Here is a 22,693-nt window from a genome sequence, read left to right as displayed (position 1 = left end):
ATGCAAAATATTGGGCACTTCTTTCAAATGACATGAGTTGTTGATTTTCTAAGAAAAAATAACTCAAAACAAAGTTTAAAGAGAAAACACTTAAACATGGCGGTTTTCTGCAGAATTTCCATCACAATTTCTATTTATTTGCTGAATTTAACATACTGCAAACATGCACAGGGCACTTTAGATTTTTTTCTATCCGCCAATATGTTGAATTCAGTAAATAGACAGTAACTGCGCATTAAAATGTGTAGAAGGGTGTTCTCTGTAGATGACGTGTTCACTTACATATGCTTAATCAACATGGCATTTGACTGGGGTGCCCAAACTTTTGCATATGACTGTATCTGCAATTATATGCAAATTCAAAACAGCAGCTTGGTTTCCTTTTCTTTATTTTAGGCATTAATGCGATGTCAGGACTGACCCCAGATCACTTTCTAAGAGGGTTGTTTGGGCTGGAGAGTGGACGGTTTTCCACACCTCTATCCTTTGAGATGTAACAGGCTGTTTATGTGCCTTTAAGACTGATAAGTAACTGACAGGCTTATAACTTTAGTGTGAATAGGTGGTGCTGAGCTGCTGTATAGGCCAATATACTTCAGAAAACTTAAGACATCCTCTACAGAGAACACACTTTAAAAACAGATCATTTTCCTGCAAATTTTGGTGCACAATTTCTGTTTATTTGCTGAATGTAACACACTGAGAACAGGCACAGGCCAGATTTTATTTTTTTTCCTCCCAATATGTTGAATTCAGTAAATAAACACTAATTGTGCTTTGGAAAGTACAGAAGTGTGTTCTCTGTACAGGATGTGTTCACTTATTCACACTAAGAAAATCAACACAGCATTTGACCAGGGCAGCCCAAACTTTTACATACAACTGTTTGTGCAATTATGTGCAAATTCAAAACAGGCTGTTTTTACATGTTAGTTGGCCTTTTTGCAGGTTAGTTGGGGGCAGTCATGGGCTGGAGGTTAGGGAATCAGCCCTGTGACCAGAAGGTTGCTGGTTTGATCCCCTTGGCTGACAGTCCATGACTGAAGTGCCCTTGAGCAAGACACCTAACCCCCAATTGCTCCCCGGGCGCCGTGGATAAGGCTGCCCACTGCTCCGGGCAAGTGTGCTCACTGCCCCCTAGTGTGTGTGTTCACTAGTAAGCATGTATGTGGTTGTTTCACTGCACGGATGGGTTAAATGTAGAGGTCTAATTTCACAGTGTGACAAATGGTTGTTAATTCTATTCTATTCTTTCTGAGATGTGTGCACTGGAGAGTGAACGGTAACTTTACCAAAGCTTACACACCACATTATTTTTTTAAAAATAAGGTAAATTTCATGTTTTCCATCACATGGGCCTCTTAAAGCACATATTGAAGCTCACTGGCTCAAAAGCCTGAGTGCTGACATCACAACAAGGGGATAAAATACGCAGCATTATTCCCAAGTTGGGGCCTTTATCAGTTCCTTCAACTCTGCAGTTACTACAAAGAAAAATAGCAAAACCTAAACAGCTCTTTATTAAATCCATTCTGTTACTGCACAGCGAGGAGGAGTCACTGTCAGGCTGAGTCTTTTTCGAAGATTAATGGGCTGCTGGGTGTTTGGAGGGGACTGAGAGTACAGCAGAGTCCTGGTGAAGTGTGTATTCAGGGAACTCTAATGCCGCAGTATCAGATCTGCACGGTCAGCGAATCGTGAGAACACAAAGCTCCCCTTACAGACCAGGGGTCAGTCCTGACTTTGCGTTAATGCTGAAAACACAACAAAGGGGAAAAATGAACACAGAGGAAGTAAATCAGGTGAACACTGCATGTAAAGGAAGTAGGGGAACGATAGAGCTGAAACGCAGTTGGAACAGACAAAGTAGTGCCACAAAAAACATCAGCAAAAACTTTGAATCTAATGATGTTATTTGATATTTCATACAGTATGCTGTGCTAAATCCAATTAAAGAAGACTAATTATGCTCTCTTTGGCTGGCTTTACACTGTGAAACTTGCAAGCAATTTTAGTTGCTTTAAACCTACACGAAACTAAATTGCACTTGAGTTGCATCATGTAAAGCATCTCGCAACTCATGTGAAACCTGGTCGCAACAGTTGTGTCTCTTCCTGCAATAAGTTTCATGAAACAACCAATTGGGGCAGTTGTGGGCTGGAGGTCGCCGGTTTGATCTCCTGAGGAGACAGTACGTGACTGAGGTGCCCTTGAGCAAGACACCTAACCCCCAACTGCTCCCAAGGCACTGTGGATAGGGCCGCCCACCGCCCTGGGCAAGTGTGCTCACTGCCCCCTAGTGTGTGTGTTCACTAGTGTGTATGTGGTGTTATACTGCACGGATGGGTTAAACGAGGAGCTGAAATTACCCCGTTGTGGGACTAATATGGGTCACTTAATCTTATTCAAAATGATCACATGGACATTTCAAAGGACTGATTACAAAAGACAATGAAAGAAGAGCAGACAGTGGCAAGGAAAGCTCCATAAGAGCAGGAGGAAGAAACACTGCGAGGAACCCATCCTCCTCTGGACCACATCGGATCACCCACCCTCGCATCACCCACCCTCATTTAGCCTTGTTTTTCTTTGTCAAGTATGTATCGTTAAGGAACAGTATTTATTTTAAGGTTAGAAATGTAGTAAAATGAACAAAATGCAGGTATTCTAGCACTAAACATTCTGCTTTTGCAGAGCACAATAAATACCCAATCACATATCAGAATCTAAACATTTTAAACAAATATCTGCCAATACCAATAATTCCGACATCCTCGTGCATCCATAGCGATATGCATGGCAATACATTAACACAACTTTACTAAAGGTTAAACTGGCCGACACTACTGCAGCCTTGATATCAGCACTGCAACAGCCAATACTGCAATAACGGCCGTCAATCCGAATACCGTGCAGCCCTGTACTCACCAATTCTACTCGTCTGATTTACAACTGCATGACAACCAATTCAAACTTAATTTACAGGGAGGCTAAGGGAAACTTCTGACTCCTGGACCGTCCATCAGTGGTCCCAGGAGAGCAATAAGCAAAGGTTCTAATTAAGCTATTGATTCCTGCATGTAGCTGTGGTGGTTTTGAGCTGGGAGTTTCTACTCCAGGACCACAGTGCTTGCCCAATGTCAGCGGGTAAAACCTCCTGCCAATGAGGTTCCCACTTCAAAGCTCGGCTCTGTGCTCCGTCTCCGAGTAATTATAGACAGAAGACCCAGCGTTGGGCTGCGTTCGGCCAACAGAAGTGCTGCTTTTTCCCTGATTCAGTGCTCTGGCAGGAGAGTGACCCTGACAGGACCCGAGCATGAAGCATTAGATCTGCGGACGACCCAAGTAACCCCAGCAGGGTTGGTTATAACACAAGGCTAAAGGCATATAACCATGTTATTTATGCATCAATGTCAACAGTTCCTTGTTTACTACTGGAAGAGGGACGATTACAGGCTTTAATGATAAATCACAGTAAAAATGAATAACGCTGGACAACACAAGGTCTTATTTTACTCAGATATTTTTGGTTAAACATTGAGATGCATATAGTTTGTACCTTCACATTACAAGCCTTGTTGCTCAAATCCGATCTCTCTGACTCGATGGTTCACGCTTGTTTAGGTCAGTGAACCGGCTCCTGAAATGAGCCTCATGAGCTCATCCTACTCAGCAATGTCACATGACTGAATCACTGCATCATCAGCACAAACTAACGAGCAGAACGAGCTTCGCTGAGAAGATCATTAACTCTGAGCAGCTCTCAGCTTCATTATTAGAGCCAGACGAAGGAGAAAAAGGTGAGACGAGCTGCTTTTCCACTGTTTACGGGACTTTAACGCAACGCTGAAAAAAAAAGCTCATGAATTCCAGTGGTGGACAGTAACTAAGTAAATGTAATTCGTTACTGTACTTAAGTAGTTTTTTAGTGTATCTGTACTTTACTTAAGTATTTCCATTTTGGGTGACTTTTTACTTTCACTTCACTACATTTCAAAGTCTAATATCTGACTTTTTCCTCTGCTACACTTTGAGAAATCTGTCGTTCCTTTTGGTTTCTGTGTGTATAAAAACGTAACACGTCAAAACGAAAGAAGCGCAAAGCAAGAGCACCAATCAGGGCACAGCGGTCACTTTGTTCTAAGCTTGTTTTGACCTGTTGGTCATACCGACCCAGTGCAGCACACGGTTCAACAGTGACAATCAGTGGCAGCAGCGTAAAAATTTGGGGAACACGACCTAAATGATGGAACTAACCTAACTTTGTGTAAATAGACCACAATATAGAAATATGTCCACATAAGCAGTCGTGACTGGCATGATTCTTTTTTTCTGAATTCATACAAACACTTTCATTTTATAGTAAATTAGTTTCAGTTAGTTTATGTTTATGAACAGAGACCAACAGATCATTATAGTAAAGGAAAACATATTTGTGATCCTGAGTTTAAAGATAGTTACAAGTGGAATAAAAACTAAGTTACAAAGTAATCTTAAACTGAAACTGATGTCAGCGTCTGACTAATTACTGATGTCCTATTAAAAGACTGGTTTACCAAGAGAGACACTGGAGGAGTTTCACCTAAAATGAGTTCATGAAGCGAGTCTTGTTATAAAAATGATAACAGGACATCAGAGCCATAATTAATCTTTTAGTACTTTTACTTTCGATACTTAAGTACATTTGAAGGTAAATACTTTAGTACTTTTACTCAAGTTGAGGTCTAGAGTAAGGACTTCTACTTTTACTGGAGTAATATTTTACCTTGGGTATCTCTACTTTAACTCAAGTACATGATTTGTGTACTTCGTCCATCACTGATGAATTCCGATCTGAACATCACATTAAGGTCACATGGCCACAAATCGGATACACATCCGATCTAGGACCACATATGAAAGTGGCTCAGGTTGGACTTGAAAACATCAGATCTGAGTCACATTAGTGCAAAAAAAAATTGGATTTGTGCCACTTCAACCTGGTAATGTGAACCTAGTCTAACCCCCAAGGTCTGCAGGCCAAGTCAATCCTATTCAAAATTATAATTTTCTATTATTACTAGCCCATTTTACATTGAGCTGCACTACAGTTCCCAGCATACAGTGCAACCTAATGTGTGCTCCCATCCCCTCCGCAACAGTGATCTATGGGACAGCACCACAAAAACAAAAACACAAACAAAAAAAGATGGCAGGTGTCCAGTTCAAGCAAATGGGTACTTTTAAAAAAACCCACTGTACACTGGGGACATTTAAAGAGGTTCACCATTATCTGCAGATAATGTGGTCTATTTATATAAAACCATTGTTTAAATTGAAAATGTATATAAGTGCTAATATAATATAAAGTGGGCGGCACAGTGGCGTGGGGGGTAGCACTATCGCCTCACAGCGAGGAGGGCCTGGGTTCGATTCCCTGGCCGGGTGACCGGGGTCCTCTCTGTGTGGAGTTTGCATGTTCTCCCGGTGTCTGCGTGGGTTTCTTCCGGGTTCTCCGGTTTCCTCCCACAGTCCAAAGACATGCAGTCAGGCTGACTGGACATGCTAAACTGCCCCTGGGTGTGAGTGTGTGAGTGACTGTCTGTCTCTCTGCCCTGCGATGGACTGGCGACCTGTCCAGGGTGTATCCTGCCTTCCGCCCGATGACTGCTGGGATAGGCTCCAACGACCCTGACGGAGAAGTTGCTTGGAAAATGGATGGATGGATAATATAAAGTATTCAGTGCCTGTTAATTGCCGGTGTAGTTTTGGCATATTTAGAATAAACAATGACCAGTCTGGACAAAAGGTTAAGAAAAAATAAACTAGAAACACTGAGATTTTTAAATCTGACCCTTTTAGTGGTTGAGTTTGACACCCGTGCTCTAATCAATAGTCAGGCAGCGACAATGGATTCCACTTGGCTGGATACCATTGATTGGTGATGTCTTGGTGAAAACCTTCATGTTCTTCACTAACAGACTTGAGGTTGGCTAACAGTCCATACGGGAACGTGTGGTGAGCGACATGGGAAAAATATAATATCACAATACTTCAAGATATTTTCACGATACTCGATATGTCACAATGTTTATTTTTTTTCCAGATATCTGATCAGCTGGAACAGAGAAAAAAGGCCCAGTAGTGCTCTATTAATAAAAAAATATTATCAAAAACGGAATACTATAATTTTTTTTCAGTATTTGGCATTAAATCCCTTTAAAAGGGAGCAATTTTGCAGTCTTTAAAGTGAAATATGCAGTTAGTCCCTGTCTATCAGTACTGATGATACCCACAGTATGTTCAGGAAAGCATATTGTATTGTGTTATAACAATGATTTATCACAATATCAATATGCACTTCATACTGCCCAGCCCTACACGAATGCAGAATATGCTGTGTTAGTGACATGAGGCTATATATCGACTGCAGTAGCCAAGAAGGTTATAGTTTTTTTTTTTAGGGTTTTTTTTCTTTTCATTGTTACCCGATTTTCTCCCCAATTTAATCGCCTCCAATTCCACCCACTAGTTAGGACTCCCCCAATGACATGATACTACCAATGCTAGGAGGGTGAAGGCAGCATAGCCTTCCTCCAAGTCCTGTGAAACCAGCCACCGCTTCTTTTCGAACTGCCGCTCTCGCAACGTCACGGGACAGCCGAATGTGCTCAGAGGAGAGCGCCAACCACCAGATCTGTTACGTCAGCTAACAGACGCCTGCGCTGACTGGCATCACGTTGAGTGATGGGGGGAGAAGGGGGGCCATCCTACCCACCCAGAGATAGCGAGGCCACTTGTGCTCTCTTGGACTCCCAGCTATAGATGGCTGTTGCATCACCAGGGATTGAACTAATGATCTGATGACGGGGCCAACGCTTAGACGGCTGCGCCACTTAGAAGCCAGGTTATAGTTTTTAACGATTCAATTGAACAAAACAAGTCCGTGATACATCTTTTACTGGCCAGTCAAATATGTGATTTCAATGATGTTGAAAAAAGTTGCATTTCTGCACAGATAGTGCTTTAGCAGTAAAGCAACAATCACCACACGCTGGGCCAGTTCTCAAAACATTACTTGGTATAAAAAAATTTAAATCATTTCTGTGGTCAGCATCCCAAAATCCTTCTGGTACTCCAAAAAGTACAAAAGAAAACAGAAACCTAATAAAGCAGTGTTTCAAACTGTAATGACACAACTCTGTACGATTAGCATCTAATTAAAAAGTCAGGGTGGAAGGAAAGAGCCTACTGGGTCAGACCAAAAGACTTCAGTACTACTGAGAACTGAATCCTCGTCATTCAACCCCACATATCAACACTTAAACAGTCAATGTTACCTTCACTGAGCCAGTAAACATGCCTGTTCCACTAACTGTGTGGTACTTTGTCAGAAATTGTGCTTTTTGGGGTTGTGTTTGTGTCTTTTCAAAAATATGTGACTTGACCAGGGTGCCCAAAGTTTTGCACACAACTGCATACCCACATCCAGCATCTTTCATTTTCTCTTTAAGCCACTTTCAGTCTGCAGTTTAAAGGAATTTACTGTGAAATGTGCTGCATCTGTGCGCACGTGCTGAATCTGTATGTTAGGCTGCCTATTCTTGTGTTTACCACTATATAGTCGTGTTTGTCTCACCTGTTACTTGTCCTGTATAAACTGGGTCTAATCTTGGCATCAGTCCAGCTATATAACTGTGTCAGCCCAATGTCTTACAGTCTAGCTGGATGTCTGAGACGAATAAACTTCACTTGTCCAGACAACAGAAGGAGTCTGCTCGTATCGAGAGGGCTTGATTTCTCCAAGAAGGCATCGGAAAAAGTATCACTCAGGAATCTGATTAAAATCAAGAGGTCATTATTGGTAGTGATATTGGAGGTTTGTGAACAAACAGCAGGACAACATGTTGACACACAGTCTGTATAACAAACAGTAGTAGAGCTGGTGATAATTTCAGATTTATTTAAATAGATTTTTTGGTGTTATAAAGAAATGAGAGAATTTTACATTTCCATATTCCATATTTCAACAATGCTACCACAACACTGAATATTGTGCTAACTGTTCAGTAGCCACGTTTACATGCAGCCTGAAAATCAGTTAATAATCCGACTAAAAGCTCATTCAGAATAGTCTTGTCCGATTGAGGTCATTCGGAATACAGTGTCTAACTGATCAAGGTGGGTAATCCTGTAAATAATCCGTTAAATAGAAGAACAATATCCATGTAAACGTCTGTATCCGATTACATTCCCTATCGTAAAGTTTAAGTCCATTCTGCATGTGCGCCGCGTCATAGTGAGAGTTTATACCATTCATGTCGGAGGAGAAACTGGTCTGCAGAGGAGACGAAGTTCATGCTCTGATCTTTAAAAGACGGTGGGACGGACGTCCAGCTTATGTGTCTCAGAAAACGACGTCTTCCTCTCGGCCTTCTTTAATAAGGACGTTTTGAGTCTGACGTCATTTTAAAGCAGTTAAAAACACAAGCACTGCTCACTGCTGCTCATCTCATTCTGACTGGACTCACGTGATGCTCGTTGTCATGGTAACGTCCATCAGATTGTTGAGCACAGTGGGAATAAACACCTCAGTCTTAATCTATCAGAATGTGTTCAACCGGACTGGCCAAAATCTTTGCATGTAAACATCACCAATAAAGACCATTTTTCCATCCCATCCTTCCACAAACAGCCACTATTGTTGACTCTCATTCAGTCACATCTATTACTCCTGTTGTGTGCCTTTGGTTGGAGAGGAGAGTAATTGAATTGTCAGAAATAGATCAAAGGCTTGGGCCAGGAGCTTTCGGTTTCGGTGGTTTGGCGAGGACGTGACCTGCCAGTGCCGCTAAATTTCTGAATCAATTTCCTGAGCGCAAGCCGCTGATGTTGCGGATCAAAACAAAATGCAGCAAAACTCCACACAAAAGCTAATATCCTCCGTCCATCCAGCCGTGACTGAGCCCTAGAATGGAATGTGGTGGACAGACTTGGCGCACCTTCCTCCAATTTTAAATCCTGGCCATTTGTGTGGGCCTTTATAGGACTGTCTGGCTTTAATTTAGACAGTGAGATGTGAGATGCAGCCAACATGTTTTGAATCATTGTGCACCAAATGTGCACCAAATGTGACAAATACAGTAGGACGGCGCCTTCAGCAGAGGTAAGTAACCGAAAGGAATTAGAGCTCCACCAATTTCTGCATTATTCAATTCTTAACATTCACAGTGGTTTTAACAGGACACGTACTCACAGAAGCCCTTCATGACAACTGACACAGCCTGACATAAACTGTTATAAACACTTATTTCAATTCCAATCACTCCATTTGTCATAAATGTTACATATGCTATCTTGGATGTTGACAGGTGACCAATTAGATGTGACATTAGGTTATAATGATACTTTCTGGGGTTGAATGAGCGATGTGGCAGCTCAGTGTCCATCACAGTGACATAACTCTGATCATGTCTCATAGCTTGCCAAGTCAGCCAGGTTGAAAAAGAGCGAGCATTAATAAACCCTGACACCACGTTATCAGCATGGCCACTGTGATACACACTAACCTGCAAAGTCAGATAAAATAAAGTTCTGTATCATTTCACTCCTAAAAGACTCTGAACAACGACAAGGTCAGAAAAAACTGATCACTTGACGTTGGTGCTGTGTCAATCAACGTTAGATCAAAGCAGACACAAGCAGCATTTATGACAGATGACTGTCTAGTACAGGCCTCGGCAACCCAGATGCTTTGTCCTTTCAACAAAAATCCCACCTTGGGAGCCACAACAGCTCATGAACATTTATTTAAGAAACGTTTACCAACGTGGCTATAAATATAAATGAAAACACACTCACTTTGCTCTGCTTTAAGCTTTAGCCCAGCTATCGCCTCTTTTCTCGCATCTCCAGGTTGAAGAAGACAAGCTTTAACATTCACAGTGGTTTGGAGCCAACCTTTGGTTGGAGGAACGTTTCCTTTCTTCTTTTTATTTATTATTATTATTAATTTATTTTTAATATTACTTTTAGTATAACATGTAACTGTTCTAGTAAATAATTTGATTTTTCTAAAACTTTTGTTTTCTTACTGAATTCAGAACCATTAGCCAACTGTGTTTTGCACACAGAGGAATTAGATCTCCTCATTTAACCCATCCGTGCAGTGAAACTCCACATACACACTAGTGAACACACACACTAGGGGGCAGTGTGCACACTTGCCCAGGGCGGTGGGCAGCCCTATCCACAGCGCATGGGGAGCAGTTGGGGGTTAGGTGTCTTGCTCAAGGGCACCTCAGTCACGTACTGTCTGCTCAGGAGATCAAACCGGCGATCTTCAGTCACTAGGCTAGTTCCCTGACCTCCAGCCCACGACTGCCCCTTGCTTACTATCTATGTTGGTTCTTCATTTTAATGTGTTTTCATTAAATATTTCATTAATATTTTATGCCCATTTCCTATTTGAACTGTTATTTTTTATTTTATTTTATTCTTTTATTTTTTTTTGTCTTGATTATTTTCACTCGATTTAGTTGGGAAACTTCATTTGCACCTTTTCAATACCTTGTAATTTGCTTGGCTACACTGCAAATGAGGGTCACCCTTAATGTACTTCTGAGTTGAAATAATGATTGACTGAGTGATTGATTGAGTGATCAATTGAGTGAGTGATAGATTGAAATGCTTCGTTCCATAGAAACTTACAGCGTCAGAATTGCTCACAGTGTTGGTGATAGGAACCAGACGTCCACCTCTAAAAGCCCCCTCACAGAACGTTACTACATCAAATGGTTATAATTTCACGGCCTTTTAAATCAAATCGAGTTGGAGAGGTATATGGAGTGTGTTGTAAGGCTAAATAGTCCTTAAAGAAAACTTTAGATGTATTAACCAATGTCTGCTTCCTATCACCATCACTGTAAAGAAATGTTTCTTTAAGCAAAACCACTCTGAATGACTTTCTTTACATCTCAGCCATCTGGAAAACTTGGCAGAACTACCCTACAAACTATTATTCGCAAACTCCACTGCACTATTATTCTCCAAAATTAGTACTTTAGTTTTATTTGAAACAAATTTAAGTTACTTTTCAGTTGTGCACTGTTGGAAGATTCTGCCAAGTATTTCTTAAGTATTTTACTTAAATACTGTCTTTATATACACTATATTGCCAAAAGTATTCACTCGTCTGCCTTCACACGCATATGAAATTGAGTGATATCCCATTCTTAATCCATAGGGTTTAATATGATGTCGGCCCACCCTTTGCAGCTATAACAGCTTCATCTCTTCTGGGAAGGCTTTCCACAAGGGTTAGGAGTGTGTTTATGAGAATTTTTGATCGTTCTTCCAGAAGCACATTTGTGAGGTCAGACGCTGATGTTGGACGAGAAGGCCTGGCTCACAGTCTCCGCTCCAATTCATCCAAAAGGTGTTCTGTCGGGTTGAGGTCAGGACTCTGTGCAGGCCAGTCAAGTTCTTCCACACCAAACTGGCTCATCCATGTCTTTATGGACCTGCTTTGTGCATTGGTGCGCAGTCATGTTGGAATAGGAAGGGGCCGTCCCCAAACTGTTCCCATAAAGTCGGGAGAATGAAATTGTCCAAAATCTCTTGGTGCTGAAGCATTAAGAGTTCCTTTTACTGGAACTCTGTTTTTCAACTCCTGAAAAACAACCCCACACCATAATCCCCCCTCCACCAAACTTTACACTCGGCACAATGCAGTCAGACAAATACCGTTCTCCTAGCAACCACCAAACGCAGAGTCGTCCATCAGGTTGACAGACGGAAAAGTGTGATTCGTCACTTGTACAGATGGCGTCCGATCACGGTACCACGCTGGAATTCACTGAGCTCCTGAGAGCGACCCATTCTTTCACTAATGTTTGTAGAAGCAGTCTGCAGGCCTAGGGGCTTGGGTTTATACACCTGTGGCCATGGAAGTGGCTGGAACACCTGAATTTGGATGGGTGAATGAATACTTTTGCCAATATAGTTATTTTATAGGGAAATTAATTGTACCCAATACAGCCAACAAACCATCCCAATATTGGAGCTATACATACCACCACAAGGCTTAAATGAGCATCACCTCATCTGCATTAGCAGATTAACTAACAGCCTCAACAATGAGCCGTGTTGCATCATCTTGCCACATGAGAGCTGTAACACATACTGAAACTGGACGCGTTTGTTCAGGAAACAGTGTTTTCCGCTCTGTTTCTTACTGTGAGAGAGAGAAGGAGAATCTAATTATTAATTATATTCTAGCCTCTTATTCTCCAGGGTATATTTTGGTTTGCCCATCTAAATTTTTGTGACCAAATCGTAAGGCGAATTATTCAGTAACTGAATGAAATAAATGAAAACTTTTATTTGTTTATTTATATTTTTGCAAAAGCTCCCTCAGATTAACAGAGCATGTGCTTTATGATCTACTCACATCACTATATGCTTACCATTTACTGCTGAAAGCCAAAATTCTCAGACGCTCTTTGTGTTATTTTATAAAAGTAATGTTTACAGAGCAGATCACTGAAGAGACGCCGCCTGTTTATAGTTTACCGCCCAGATTTGGGGAAAAATGGTCAACTTTCAGTAGAAAAACAAACTGAGTTCAGCTTCTTTTATTATAAGGGTTTAAAATGACATCACCATCTATTTGACTGGAAAGAAGAGATACAGCCTCATACGATGCCCAGCTTCTGAATGTAGCTTATGAAATATGAAAGTTATGAAGAACATGATTAAGTGCTTTTTGGAACCACCGGTGGTTCCAAGGGGTTGAAGAGGTTAACTTAAGTAACGACTGCTGCTGTCAGAACAAAACTTTGTATCTCCATTTTTGATGATTTTTCTGTTTTTGATATAATTTTTTAAAAAGTTTGTCTTTATATTGTGTGAGAATTTCATGATGAACGGACTAAAAGAAACGGCCCAAAACTGCTTGGAAAAAACTCTGGTTCCATTGACTTACATTAAAAGTAAAGCAGGGTTTTTTTCCTTCTCCTGTAAAGTTATTATTTTGGAGATACAAGGTTTTGATCAGACAACAGCGATATGCATTTTCATCAGGTAAACTGTAGATTTACCAATAATGTAAAGTTTAAGTCTACATGCCACCTACATAAGCCCTTCATGACAACTGACACAGCCTGACATAAACTGTTATAAACACTTATTTCAATTCCAATCACTCCATTTGTCATAAATGTTACATATGCTATCTTGGATGTTGACAGGTGACCAATTAGATGTGACATTAGGTTATAATGATACTTTCTGGGGTTGAATGAGCGATGTGGCAGCTCAGTGTCCATCACAGTGACATACCTCTGATCATGTCTCATAGCTTGCCAAGTCAGCCAGGTTGAAAAAGAGCGAGCATTAAACCCTGACACCACGTTATCAGCATGGCCACTGTGATACACACTAACCTGCAAAGTCAGATAAAATAAAGTTCTGTATCATTTCACTCCCAAAATACTCAGAACAACAACAAGGTCAGAAAAAACTGATCACCTGACGTTGGTGCTGTGTCAATCAACGTTAGATCAAAGCAGACACAAGCAGCATTTATGACAGATGACGGTCTAGTACAGGCCTCGGCAACCCAGATGCTTTGTCCTTTCAACAAAAATCCCACCTTGGGAGCCACAACAGCTCATGAACATTTATTTAAGAAACGTTTACCATCGTGGCTGTAAATATAAATGAAAACACACTCACTTTGCTCTGCTTTAAGCTTTAGCCCAGCTATGGCTGCTTTTCTCACATCTCCGGCAGGAATCTTTTCCTCAAAAGTAGAACAGTTTCTTGTAAAATGTCTCTGAACGTTCGACTTATTACGAGACTTCTCATTCGTTGGCTTCTAGTTCAAAGTTTTCCGCCACCACAACATTACTGTCATCACATAGTGATGTTTGGTGGTCAGTTCTGGAACCCAACTCATCCCAAAGATAAAGGATGGAGCTCCATCACTCCAAAGAACACAGTTCCATTGCTCCACAGCCCAGTGTTGGAGGGCTTTGTAGCCCTCTTGCCCACGAATGGCAGTGGACATGGTCACCTTAAACTGCTTTTCTATGGAGATTATACAAGCTTTATTGAAAGCCTGGGCTGTCTGGATACTTTTGCACATACAATGTATGTGTAATATGTATTATATGTACATTGCTGCATATTTATCGTTTTTCAGTTTATGACAAATTGAAAAAGCCAGATGTCCTTTACATTATGTGTAAATTTCTTGAGGATCGGACCAAAAGAAACGGCCAAAATCACTTGGAAAAACGTCTGGTTCCATTGACTTACATTAAAAGGTAAGTAGGTTTTTTCCTTCTCCTGTAAAGTTACCATTTTGGAGATATGAGGTTTTCTTCCAACAGCAGTGATACGTAGATGTACATGCATTATAGCCACAATATACAGAGGTATTATAGCTAAATGCACCACACATGCACTTTAACTGCAAATATGCACTACAGCCACAGAGGTTTAGACCTAAAAGACTGTTGCTCACGTTTGGAGACTTTCAGTCTGGTGCCAGTGGGTGTGCGAGAGCCTGCCTTGTGGGCAGGATCGGTGCAATGTTGTGAAGAAGTGTATTTAAACGTGAGCCCCACGCTCTCGTTCACACTCAGCTCATTTCCAGCGGAGGACAATGAAAGGTCTGTGCAATGCTTTGTTAAAATGAAACCTTAATGACATGCGATTGGGCTGGATGACGTTTTTCACAGCATAAGCAAACATGTCTGTGTGCTCTCTCTCTCTCTCTCTCTCTCTTCTCAGCCTCCAATGGACACTGTATATACTGTTAAAAGGTTTGAGGGCTTTGGGGTCTTACGCAGTCAGGTAAGTGTCTGAAACGCCGCCCTCCATCAGACGTCTTTTGGAAGCGATTTGTCTGGTTATTATAGTCTTCCAAGAAATCTAGAGGCTGTAAATGCCAGCCTGGCACCGCGCCATCCCAGAGCTCAGCCTACGACAGCTGCACACCTGGACGGCTCTGCAGATGGACGTGACGCGTTTGGGGTTTTAACTACAGAGGAACCGGCTTTAAGTCTGTATATCTAACGCTAATAAAGACAATGTTACTGAAGACAGTAATGATACAGCCTGCAGGGGGAGAGCACAGCATCAGATTGGCCTGCAGCCCAGGAATAATGAACGACGTATTGTTGGATTTGGGGGATTTGTGGGGGTGAAATGAGTGTAAATGGGTTTTAACGGGTTTAATGACTATGTAATGAAATGCTCTGGACGAATAAGTCAACCAGAGAATAGGGCAATGGGAATAGACTATGAAATATACTCTCAACCTTAATGTATTTACTAAAACTGACCACTAAGTCGGGCATATGTATAGCAATCTATACTAATTGTGTGGTATTCTGTAGCAAAACTATAGCAATTATACTAATTCCACAAGGAATCCTGTATTACATCATTATTTTAGAATACTGGTCTTTTGCATAAGACCAAAACTAAACCTGACCATCATAAAGCCCATCAGTTTGTGGACACAGCCCACCTTATAGAGCTTCAGACCACCAGTGTGACCAGCCTTTATTACACACAACACAACTTTTATTAGAGGGAATGGTTCTATTTAGAGCCATGACTTGTATACTCATACTATACTTCTCATTCTGTATTTAAATGGTTCTTTCCCTGGTGAAATGGTTCTTCAGACTGATGGAAAACGTGTATGGTTCTACTCAGAACCCTTTTTAAAAATAGCACCCAAAAGGGTTGTTGAGTCAAGCTCATCTCAGCAGATGAACCCTTTTTAGGTGCTTTATGGAACCATTTTCACTTTCTCCACCAATCTTCAGTGTGAAACGGTTCTATACAGAACTCATGGTTCCAAATAGAACCATTTTCTATACTAAAGAACCCCTGGAGAAGGCGAGGAACGTTGCTACTGGCGTTTACTGTCATGAATCATTTATAGGTGAGGTCCAGGCAGCGTTCTAGGATTAAATATGATCTCAGACGTGTTTGGGACACCAGCTCTCCTCTGGTGGGAGTCTAAGCCCGGCAGCTGAAGCGGCTCTGCGGTGAGAGGCAGCAGCTCAGCTGCCACGATGCTCTGAGTTCATAAAGAGAATGAAACACAGTAAGTTTGAAACGTACCTGTTTAGTGTGCTGGGCTGTCAGCTACCGGTCAGCGATGCTCATCTCTCCGGGTAGAGAAACGCAGCGAGGTGAAGAAAGACGCAGAAGACACAGAGAAAGCCGGCAGGAAAGCGGCGGCTCCGCTTTGTCATCCAAAAAATTTAAACAGAGGAAACTCTATGGCGAGCTCAGAGCGGCTACGTCACACCGGGGCAGTGCGACTGCGATTGGCGGAGGGAATCCAGCCAATCGTAGCGCAGGGAGGGCGGGGTTTGACAGGATTTGGGTGGGGAATAGAAAAAGATGTCCAATGAAAAGACATTGATTAATCGTTCAAAATGCGTTTGGCGGTCAGACAAGGCTGATTATAATAATAATAATAACAATAATAATAATAATAATAATGATAATAATAATAAGCACGACTAATACTTTTTATTAAAAGATAACTATACAGTCTAATGCTTCATAATTCATCACAAATCTAATTCTTGGGTCTGTAGTCAAGTTACAAGCTTGCATTAGTCATATTATTTCACATATAATAAGCTTATAAACATAAATATCACACACACATACACACACACACATATATATATACATACATATATATATATATATATATATATATATATATATATATATATATATATATATATATATTTCATGATGAATGGACCAAAATAAATGGCCCAAAACGACAAGACGTCTGGTTCGATTGACTTACATTAAAAGTAAAGCATGTCTATATATATATATATATATATATATATATATATATATATATATATATATATATATATATATATATATATATATATATATATAATTAGTGTATTGTTACAGAATCAGATAAGATTCATTTTTCCCTCTGTTATCCAATCCAGGGTCTTCTGATAGCGTACTGGGTAACAGATTATTGTGATTCAGCGATGGATCATGTTCTCACAAGACATCTGAGCACAAGGGTCTTTGAAGGCCCCCCTACCCCCACAGTCTGACAACAACACGAAAAAATAGACCCGATAGTCCATCTTGGGGCTGTTTAACTGGGCCTTGTGGTCGTGAGCACTCCCCCACCTCCCGCCACCCTTCCCCACCTCCCCGCAAACTGGCCTCACTGGCCCCACTAGCCCCACTGGCCTGTCCTGTGACATACCTCTGTTTCCATCTCTATTAAATACTATTTTTAATAGGACATACATAAATTCAATAAGATAACATTAAATGGCCTTTCTGGTTGTTTCAGCAGGCACTAACATTTTAAAATCCCCTATTTACTATTTTTAAGTTGCACTATGCAGGTTTTTGTTAAAATTGAGAGAAGTAGCATTAGTGAGCTAGGAGGGAAAAAACATGTTAAAATGCGTGATGCGTGAGCTGCCGTGAGTCGCACTGTAAAGCCTGAAATAGTAATTTCGGTGTTGGGTTGGATGTTGCAGACATTTTTAGGATTTTAACGTCACAAAAACAGACTCAAACAGAAGGTCTGGGTTGATGTTTTGGTCTCAAATACATATATAACAGTATACCGGTTAAAGGAAGTGGTCAAAAGCTCAACAATGTTACAAATGGTCATTTGTAAAATGCATGCAGTTACACAATTCCACCACAGGGGTCACCAAATCCCACATTTCCAAAATATTATGGCTTTAACTAATGCAAAATAATTTGAATACATACACTATATTACCAAAAGTATTTGCTCGCCTGCCTTTACACGCATGTTACACAAGGATTAGGAGTGTGTTTATGGGAACTTTTGACCCAAAGATGTTCTAACAGGTTGAGGTCAGGACTCTGTGCAGGCCAGTCAAGTTCTTCCACACCAAACTGGCTCATCCGTGTCTTTATTGACCTGCTTTGTGCACTGGTGCGCAGTCATGTTGAAACAGGAAGGGGTCGCCCCCAAACTGTTCCCACAAAGTTGGGAGCATGAAATTGTCCAAAATCTCTTGCAGCTGAAGCATTAAGAATTCCTTTTACTGAACCTAAGGGGCCGAGCCCAACTCCTGAAAAACAACCCCACACCATAATCCCCCCTCCACCAAACTTTACACTCAGCACAATGCAGCCAGACAAGTACCGTTCTCCTGGCAACCGCCAAACCCAGACTCGTCCATCGGATTTCCAGACGGAGAAGAGTGATTGGTCACTCCAGAGAACACGTCTCCACTGCTCTAGAGTCCAGTGGCAGCGGTTTACACCACTGCATTCCACGCTTTGCATTGAGCTTGGTGATGTAAGGCTTGTTATAACATGACGCTCTGTCATTTTACGTGGCTGACCACTTCGTGGCTGAGTTGCTGTCGTTCCCAATCGCTTCCACTTTGTTATAATCCCACTGACAGTTGACTGTGGAATATTTAGTAGCGAGGAAATTTCATGACTGGACTTGTTGCACAGGTGGCGTCCGATCACGGTACCACGCTGGAATTCACTGAGCTCCTGAGAGCGACCCATTCTTTCACTAATGTCTGTAGAAGCAGTCTGCAGGCCTAGGGGCTTGGGTTTATACACCTGTGGCCATGAAAGTGATTGGAACACCTGAATTCATAAATTGGATGGGTGAGCGAATACTTATTATTATACTTATAATACTTATTAGCGAATTATAGCGTATTATAATGTGATCTCAATCTGTCAAATAAATGTGTATCAACTGATATGATTCTGCTTTGCCTGCTTGCTGGTGAGCACACATAATACCGAATCTGCTATGACCTTTACCTGCAGCTTTGCACAGGTGCAGTGTCCAGGCTGACGCTGTTGCAGGACATTCACAGCAGGTGTCCTGAGGCTTGGACGATGGTGTTTAAGCTGAAGGCTCATCTGAGGGCAAGCTGCTTCATTAAAGAACATATAAGCCAGATCCTGATCCCACGGCACCACACATTTTAAGGCTGTTCTGCTCCATCGCACCAGTTTTTAAATCATGAGGGACTTCTCGTTAGTATTTGATATATTAGGCCAGTTTGCTCCTGGATTAATCCCCTTGTCCTGCACATTTTTGAGTTTTCTTGCACAGGCACTACCACTTTAACCTCATTAAGTATTTGCTAATGAGCTGATGAGTAGTGTTGAAGCAGGAAAGCACTGCCAGGCACTGGCCTAAAATGATGAATATAATTTCAGGTTTAAGTTTCAGATATTAATCTTAATACAAATAATTCAGTGAATACTACACTGTAAAAAGGATGTTTGAACTTAAATGAAAACAACCCGCCCATTCACTTCTACCACAAGCGTTTTAGTTCAACAGATTTCTGTTGATTTATGAAATAAGGAAGGCACATTAAAATGATTGTCTGTGATGACTGAGCAAATCCTACAGAGATTATGTTGAAAATGCTGCAGTTTTCCATGTCTAACTAAAGCTTTAGGAATGCTGCTCAACAGTGAGACAACCTGCTGATCTACTCAGATGTGAAGGGATTTCCCATCTGTCTTGTCTTTCCAGGAAACTCGTACAAAAATTACATGAAACGGTTCTAACCAGCGGTGGGCCGTAAGCGCTTCCACTAAGTCATTTGCATTAGCATTGTTGAAAGGGGGCTTAAGGGTTTCTTGTATTTCATTTCTTCCCCTTGAGCTCCACATACAACATTGTATGCCCATCCAAATCGTTGAATGTGAACTCAATGATTCGGATGGGTGAGTGAATACTTTTGGAAATATAGCCCATATGTAAATGAGCTCTGTTGTGATTGGCTGCCCTGCATCACAACAAGCACTCAGAGCTGAATCCCTCCTGTTCCAGTGTGAATGGGTGCAGATAAAGTGCTACAGGCTGAACGGGTGGATGTGTGTACATTAGTTGACAACACAGAAACAATAAATGCTGTTTCCATAGACTGCATGGACCGTATGGACTGGTGAGTGAGTGGTGTGTTTTGACTGTGTTTACCTTTTAATTTCATTCTGTCGTGCTGGTTCAGCTCTTGGATTGCTTTTGTGTTGCTCACACCTCTCAGTTTGGTGCTTTAGGCATCTTATTTCGTCCATCTTATTAGACCAAAAGGACCCAAAGAAAGAAAAACAGGGACTTGAAACGTCCAGTCTCAGGCTGACAGATGCTGACTGGACTATGCGCTGCAGGCACGAACAGAACTCAGTGCTGCAGGCATGTTTTTGGGCCTTATTCAATCAGGTTGGCTTTTGCTGCCTTTCTTTATGTCCATTTGAGTCATTATTTCGCTGAATTAAAGGGGAGTTACATCAACGTTCAAATTTTATAACTCAATCATTTGAGTTGTTTGACATGAAGTGGCTCACTGTAGTGAAACTTAGACACGCAGACGTCTCTACAGTGGTGGTGATGGGAACCAGGGGTCGCCATGACTACAACACAGATATAGACATTTTATTTACCATCCAGAACCACCAGTGAACCTATACGAGTCTTGAGTTTATATGGAATGTCGATGATGGGAAAACAGAGAAAAATCTGCACCCTGCATGCAACTGTTCCATTTTCACTATTACTGTCTTATTTTCATCTTTTTAGGTATTTTATTATTTTTGTATATTCATTATTATTCTTCACATTCTTATTCTTGCCACTCAGTCACTAATTAATTTTTGTTTCCTTTTTAGATCTTGTATCACCTTTTGCTTTATTTTATTTTTGTTTTTTTTTATTTCTTCTTATTAGCTTTTACATTGTTGTTATGCGTTAATTACTTTATATTTTTGACAGTTATGTATTTTTATTAGCAATTTATTATAACTTACTTTTATTATTTGATGACATCTCACTCATTATCAGTCCCTTTTTCCTGTTTCAATCTGGCAACACTGTAAATGAGGGTCACCCTTGATGTTCTCCGAGGTTAAATAAAGGTTGATTGATTGATTGATTGATTCTTTGGGGACTACGTCACCTCACAACACCCTCCATGCACCCCTCCAACATTAATGGATGCTAAAACTGCACAAAAAGTCACTCAAAGCCACTGTAAAGCCAGTGAATTCATAAGCACTTCATGTAGTACCTTTGAGAGGGAGCTTTTAGAGGTGGACGTCTGGTTCCTATCACCACCACTGTGAACGATTCTGACTCTAAGTTTCTCTAGAACAGAGCTTTTCACACCAAACCACTCTGAATGACTTTGCTTACATCTTGACCACTTAATTATGTAGACATTTTGGAAAATTAAATAAATTTCACTTTAACACCACAGCATTGGTTCCTTATCCACCTCTAATTGTCCATTATTATGACTTTTACAATTGGCCCTGTAGTTTTTAATGCATGTGCACAGCAGATATGACACTAAAGCGTCCCTCAGGCTGTGAGTAGACAAAACTGAGCCTATGAAAACTTAATCCGTTCCCCATCCCCCTCAAATGGAGTCAATGAATGCCACACATATGAGCCATAACAAGAATGCTATTGTTCTGGACCACAACTGGCTCCCTGTGCAGTGAAGTGAACTGGCCTTGTGCTTGCCATTCACCTTCAATGAATGTTGTAGTGACTGAAATGCATGTGCTTGTGAATCCACAGCATTCAGCAGCCTGGGTGAACCCCCACCTCCTTAATGACGCTAATATACTCATCATCCTTTAACCCCTTCAATGTCCAGGCTTATTACATCCCAAGGCTTTAGTTACATGTAATTATAGAGTTGTTCTTAAAGGGACGTGCTGGCCAGAGCAGGAAAACCCTCTTTTGATCATATATCAAAAGCCAGGAGATGGATTTCAGGTGATTTTGGTTTGTTCAAAGGGCCCATATACTACATTTTCTAATACTTTATGTCCAGTTATAACGTTTGGCTGTTTTGTACACCAACAACACTTATAATTGTTTTTAACCTGACCATTTTCCAGCCTTTCTTCATCAAATTCGAATTAAACAAGTTATTTTTGTGCACCTTTAAGACTTATATTTGTAAAAGAGCTCTGTTCTGATTGGCTGCCCTGTATTGTGCCTCATTCAAAAGCAGTCCAGGATGAAAGACTCCTTATAACTTCAGAGGGAATGGGTGTAGCAAAATTGCGGTAGGCTGACTTGGTGGTCAGGCATAACATTATGACCACCTCCTTGTTTCTACACTCATCCATTTCATCAGCTCCACTTACTAAATAGGTACACTTTGTAGTTCTACAATTATAGACTGTAGTTTTTAACCACTGTGTCCACTTACTGTCCACTCTATTAGACACACCTACCTTGTCGGTCCACCTTGTGGATGTAAGGTCAGAGATGACAGCTCATCTGCTGCTGCACAGTTTGTGTTAGTCATCCTCTAGTCCTTCATCAGTGGTCACAGGACACTGCCCACAGGACACTGTTGACTGGATATTTTTGGTTGTTGGCCTATTTTCAGTCCAGCAGTGACAGTGAGGTATTTTAAAACTCCAGCTGCACTGCTGTGTCTGATCCACTCAGACCAGTGCAACACACACTAACACACCACGATCACGTCAGTGTTGCTACAGTGCTGAGAATGATCCACCACCCAAATAGTACCTGCTCTGTGAGGGTCCATGGGGGTCCTGACTACTGAAGAACAGGGTAACACAGTATCAGAGAAACAGATGGACTACAGTCTGTAACTGTAGAACTACAAAGTGCACC

The 22,693-nt window shown here is 41.2% G+C and overlaps 1 protein-coding gene across 1 annotated transcript in view; it reads right to left on the bottom strand.

The window, feature by feature from the left end:
- relt (RELT TNF receptor) overlaps positions 1-16,251 on the bottom strand; it is a 66,540-nt gene extending 50,289 nt beyond the window's left edge. Inside the window, exon 1 of the mRNA XM_017704119.2 lies at positions 16,126-16,251. The gene's annotated coding sequence lies outside the window, so the exon portion shown is untranslated. The remainder of the gene's footprint in view (positions 1-16,125) is intronic.
- Between the last annotated feature and the right edge of the window lie 6,442 nt (positions 16,252-22,693).

Source organism: Pygocentrus nattereri, chromosome 7 (assembly GCF_015220715.1).
Source record: "Pygocentrus nattereri isolate fPygNat1 chromosome 7, fPygNat1.pri, whole genome shotgun sequence".
In the NCBI taxonomy this organism is placed as follows: domain Eukaryota; kingdom Metazoa; phylum Chordata; class Actinopteri; order Characiformes; family Serrasalmidae; genus Pygocentrus; species Pygocentrus nattereri.
This window is presented reverse-complemented; position numbering and strand designations above follow the sequence as displayed.